Source organism: Topomyia yanbarensis, chromosome 1, assembly GCF_030247195.1.
Source record: "Topomyia yanbarensis strain Yona2022 chromosome 1, ASM3024719v1, whole genome shotgun sequence".
NCBI lineage: Eukaryota > Metazoa > Arthropoda > Insecta > Diptera > Culicidae > Topomyia > Topomyia yanbarensis.
The window spans coordinates 129,769,680-129,775,448 of record NC_080670.1 but is presented as its reverse complement, the minus strand read 5'-3'; the positions used below and the strand labels follow the sequence as shown (position 1 = coordinate 129,775,448).

The following is a 5,769-nucleotide window of genomic DNA, read 5'->3' as shown; positions in this document are numbered from 1 at the left end:
GCATCTGAGCCTGCATTTCGTTCGCCCGTCACTTGTCGGCATGTATTGAGGCGATCGGTGTTGGCAGGTGGGGCATCTCGCCTCCGGTTAGGTATCCATCTGCCGTGGTAATGTGGGATCATTAGTGATAGCGTTATCAGTGTTTTACCAGTGTGCGTGAGAGAAATACGGCGAGACCGACCAATCTGTCAAGTCCATTTGTCACTTGTTTAACAGCTTGAAGGTGAAAAACACGTGAGGTTTACGATGCGGTTTTACATAGGAATTCCTGAGCGCGCCCCCGGCGCAAAATCTATTCATAAAGGCTTAAAAATAATGGCTTAAAAAAATAGTTGGCCAAATTATTGCTCTTAAAAATTTCGATTTTTCGCAAAGCTCTCATTCTAAATTCCCTTGTAGAAGCTCATCAATCAATGCTTTCTATGGTGTAAGTATGTATTACACAGGTTAGTATGCCCATTGTTTATTGCGGCAATGGTTCTATTCTATTTCTGCTAATTGGTGCTATTGAGTTCTATTATTGTCCGATTGTGACCTTGGATCATGGGACTTCTTGTCGGGTCTATCGTACTTTTCCCTCACTCCTGTAATCTCAACTTGCTTTTTTTTTCTTCTGCCTATTTTCCAGATTCATTTTGTTTACAATCTTGTATTGAAGGTAGTACAGAATGCATTTCTTGAAAACACGTAAATTATGCAGTTTTCAACTCCTTCTCTTCCTATTTTACCATTATTTTAGTTTATTTTGGTACCAATCATGCTTTTTTCCATTTTAGGACAAAATCCAATATTTCATTTAATTGATAATGTTGAATTGCTCGGGTGATTTCAACAAACTAGTAGAGGTAAGTATTTTTGAATGCTAGTTTTTATAAAAATGCTTATTGCTTCTAATTTTAAGTATCCCGTTTGAGAGCAACAAAATCGTTATAATGTTCAACTAATATTTTTTTTTTAATTTTTAGAATGTTAAGCCTTCAAGTCGGCGGCGGAGAAAATACCCAACGATTTTTCGTTTAAGTCAGCGACTTCATAGGAATTAGTGCCCTTCTTCTTTACAATGACGCACGGCGTGTATTGCGGACCAAGCTTCGCGTTGAACTGAGCTCCCGCCGATGACTGTCGGAAGCTTCGCTCATACACACGTTGCCCTACATCGTATGTCGGTGAGTAGCGTTTGAGACGAAGATCATATCGTCGTTTCGTATCTTCGTGGGCCTTTTGCAGCCGCGCTCTCACAAAGTCATAAATTTTCCTGTTTACCCATCTCATTCTATTCATTCTCTCCTCCTCTGAAAGATAGTCTCCCATTTCAAAGCTATGTTGAGTTCCTTTAGTGATTATTTCATGACCATATACAACGCAATGGGGACTGAAATTGGTTGATGAGTGAATCGTGTTGTTTAGCACAAACTCAATCTCAGATATCTTTGAGTCCCACACCTTTTGATCTTGCTTAACGTAGCTTCGAATCATAGCGTTGATCGTACGGTTGAGACGTTCAGCAGGGTTTGCTTGGCTTCTGTGCCGAGCATCAGCCCAATGCTGAATCTCATTTGCTTCGATCAACGGCTGGAAATCTTTTGACATAAAAGTCGTCGCATTATCGATTATTACAATTTGGGGTGTCGACAGCTTTCGAAACCATTGCTCTTCCAAAATTTTATGTAGACTGAACGCCGAAATCTTTTTCACGGGAGCAAGCAGGCAGTACTTAGAAAATAAGTCCATGACAACTAACAAGTGAGCGTTGCCGTGCTTGCTGCGTGGAAGAGATTGGATGTAGTCCATGCAAATGATTTGGAATGGTCTAGTTGCGATACGTTGTCTACCCATCTCCGAAGCAGTAGAGAGCGTAGAGTGCTTGTTCTCTTTGCACGATTCACACGTTGCAATATATTTTTTTATATCGGCTGCCATTCGTGGCCAATAGTATAACCGTTTGATTTTTTCCACACATTTCTCAAAAGCAATAGGGAGGAACACGATGGGTCCTTTTGCAAAATCATGGGTCTTGTCGAAGTCGGAACACATTGCTTCCACTCAAAGTGGTAGTCCATAGTGTCGGCCTTCGATGCAACGAACTTGTACAGTTTACCGTCCATGATTTTTAATTCGACGAATTTCTCGGGGTCCTCCTCAACTCCTGACATGAGCTTTCTGTACCAACCATCCTCCGGCTCTTCATCAAGACATTCAATAGACCGGGACAGCGCATCCGGAACAATATTGTTCTTACCTTTATGGTGTCGGATTTGCATTTCGAACTGCTGCAGCGTAATGCTCCAACGGCTTAATCTAGACGACGACCGCCATTTGGCTCGCATAATGAAAGTCAAGGCCGCGGAATCTGTCACTAGAGTAAATTTCGTACCTTCAATGTACCCCCTAAACTTGTCTATACAGCGAAGAGCGGCCAAGCCTTCTTTCTCCGCTGCGTGGTAGTTAAGTTCCGCGCCCTTAAGTTTCTCAGAATGATATGCTATGACCTTTTCTTCCCCGTTGTGCACCTGCGTGAGTATTCCAGCGATTGCGTTATCACTAGCATCTGTTTGAACCGTAAATGGAAGCATAAAATTAGGATTGGCCATAACCGGCGCGGAAATGAGCCTTTCCTTAATAATCTGGAATGAATTTTCTGCTGCTGTGTTCCACTGCACCCTCTTTGGCTTATTTTTAAGTAACTCGGTGAGAGGTGCTGTGATTTCGCTGAAATTTGCGATAAACCGTCGGTAATAGTTTACCATACCGAGGAATCGACGAAGTTGTCTTACCGATTTCGGAACCTGATATCCAGGTCTTAATCCTTCTTGAGACAAAATGTACCCAAGATACGGCAATTCATGGCAGCAGAATTTCGACTTCTCTATATTGATGCATAGATTAGCTTCACGTAAACGCTTCGCTAGTTCTCTTAACTTTGCAATGTGTTCCTCGAATGTTTTACTCGCCACAACAATATCATCTAGATAAACGAATATTGCCGGCTCTAGCGCACCATACCCCAAAACTCGACCCATCAATTTGCTCAGTGTGGCGGGGCTGTTCACTAACCCGAACGGAAGTCTGGTGAATTGGAACAGTCCCCTACCTGGTATCGAAAATGCTGTGAATTTTCTTGATCTAACGTTCAATGGAATCTGCAAAAAGGCTTGTGACAGATCAATTGTCGAAAGATATTTTACTGGCCCAAGATGGCAGTATTCGATTTTGGTGCGGCAACGGATATGCGTCCCTTCTGGTTCTTTCGTTAAGCTTTCTAGCGTCTAAACATAACCTAACTTCTTGACTATCCCGTTTTGCTACTGGCACAACTGGAAGTGCCCAGTCTGAATCGGACGGCTCTATGATTCCATCCCGTAACAAATTGTCTACCGATTGATGAATTTTTTTCTGAATTTCCGGACTCCATGGATAGGGATTTTTCCTAACTGGATCCGCCTCCGTGAACTCCTCTCGCAACTCTATTTTATGGTATATCATATGGGTCGTTCCAAAATTTCCCGGCTGGGCTAAAAGAAACAATTTCTTCCCCTCTTCTAATTGCTTGTTTTGCTCTTCCGTGAGCACATTTTCTTCGTCTTCTAAATCCTCATGAACTCCATCATCGAGAATCTCTACTTCTAGATCAGTTATTGTAGGACGGATACCGAACTTTCTCCAAAAATCATATCCTAACACGCATCTACGGTTGAGTTTCGGAGCAATCAAAATTGGTAAAATTTTCGTGGTTCCGTTGAACGTAATTGGAATATCCGCACAACCTAACACTTCTAAGTCGTCCCCAGCGGCAGTTTTTAAGTTCACTGACGCTGGTTCTAGTTTCAAATTTAACGATTTTATGATTTTTCTGGCTCCAATCCCTAGAACCGTTCGTGCTGCTCTACTGTCTAACAACCCAATCAATTGAAGTCCCACTAAATCTACCCTCGTGAAAGGCCTGGCATCTCCACTTAGCTTGACGAGCAACGATGCAATCTCCTCTCGCTCAGTGGTTTGCCTAACAATCCGTGAGTAACCCAACTGCTGAAGAATCGTTGATGGGTTTTCCTGTACCGCAGCATGAGGTCTTCTGGAGCTATTATTCTGACTGCTCTGCCTCATTGAACAGTCCTTTTTAAGTTTTTTGATTGACAATATGGGCAATCTTTAGTAAAGAATCCTGGAAAATCACAGAATTCACAAAATGTGTGTCGTTCCTGAGGACACTCGCGCCAGCTATGTCCCTCTTCATGGCAATTGAAACAATTCCCTTTCTTTATTGGAATGTATGAATTTACAATCCTCTGGAGCGCATTTGTACCACTTGGTCCTGGCTTGGCTTCCTCTGTGTTCCCTGACCTCTGGCTATTCTCCTGCTTTGAGTTCGGCTTTTTGTAGAATGTTTGCCCTCCACCTACACCTTGCTTTCCGATCTGATCGTCCGACTGATTGTTTTTATTGCTGATATAGAAATTTGACCTAAAGTTCCGTCTTTGAGAATCACCCCCTTTATGCTCACTTTGAAACCGGTTATTTCCATTACGCTGGAACGATCTTTGCTGTTCACCGATTTCTTCGACCTGCGAATTTCCTCTCGGTACGAATCTGTTGTCTCTACGTTGATAAATCTGCCAATTTATTGAGTCGAATCGTTTACCAAATTCTCTCATTTTAGCGACTGTCGTCACATTGGCAGCGAGCATTGCCGTCCTGCAATCTTCTCTGGTGTTCCTAAATAACACGTCAAACTTCCTATCCTCATCCCAAGGTTTTGACATACTACGGAAATTTCGCACCATATCGAGATAATAATCTTGGATTTTTTCCCTCGACCCTTGTCTTCGCGCGTTTACAAGACGTTCATATTGGAAATCAATGTCCACAGGTAAGAATTTGCTTTTCAATTCATTTACCAAGTTCTCCCAAGTTCCTAACTCATTACTCCCATTAACTTCCATGAACCAACTTATTGCTTTTCGCGTAAACAAATGGTGTGCCGACATAAAAAGTTCTTCGTTGGTAAACCCTTCCGACCTAGCATTAAAATATACCTCTTTCAAAAATTCATTCAATCTCCTCCCGTTATCCATACCATCGTACCTGATAGACTATTTGTACACCGGCAACCGATTACTGTTTTGCCGTATTTCGAAGCAACGTTCCTTTTTATTTTCCTCTTCCCTATCATTCACCATCAATCCCTGTTTATTCCCTTCCATACTTTCTAGCGAGTTACACCTTTTCTTTATCCAGTCTACAAAATTGTTCGAATCACGCTGCGAATCTGTTTCACTGTCTCTACGTATAACTTTGTCCTCCACTCGTGTGCTATTCGATATTTTAATCAATTCTTTCTCTTCTCTGGCTTTTTGTGAACTCTTCGCTTTTTCTAGCATTTCAATTCGACGAAACAATTGCATAACCACCTCATTCAACTGGTCGTTTTCCGACGCAAGCTGATCTACTCTGTTCTTGCTATTTTCTTCACCAATTATCATCTCACTAACAGCACCACCTTCATGTTCAACATTATGCTGTGCCACCCCACTCGATACCAACTCTCTACCATTCTCACTGGTTAGCTCTAGCTGCTCACCGATCTGTCTCACTAGGCGCGTTCTTAAATCCACCAGCAACTCATCGGTATTTTGATGACTTTTTGTTGCGGGAGAGTAAAGCGACGCTCTGTGACATCAGTGCGCAACATAAACAAAGCTTCTTTATGTTGCGCGAGAGTTATCGAGAGCTCAACATTTCATCGTACGGTTCGGCTCGATGCTTGGCTCA

The 5,769-nt window shown here is 42.3% G+C and overlaps 1 long non-coding RNA gene across 1 annotated transcript; it reads left to right on the top strand.

Annotated features, from left to right (window-relative positions):
* The first annotated feature begins 250 nt into the window (after nucleotides 1-250).
* LOC131687860 (uncharacterized) lies at nucleotides 251-1,047 on the top strand. Its single transcript, XR_009305222.1, has 3 exons — nucleotides 251-446; nucleotides 777-845; nucleotides 966-1,047. It is a non-coding gene; the product is annotated as an uncharacterized LOC131687860 (long non-coding RNA).
* The last annotated feature ends 4,722 nt before the right edge of the window (nucleotides 1,048-5,769 follow it).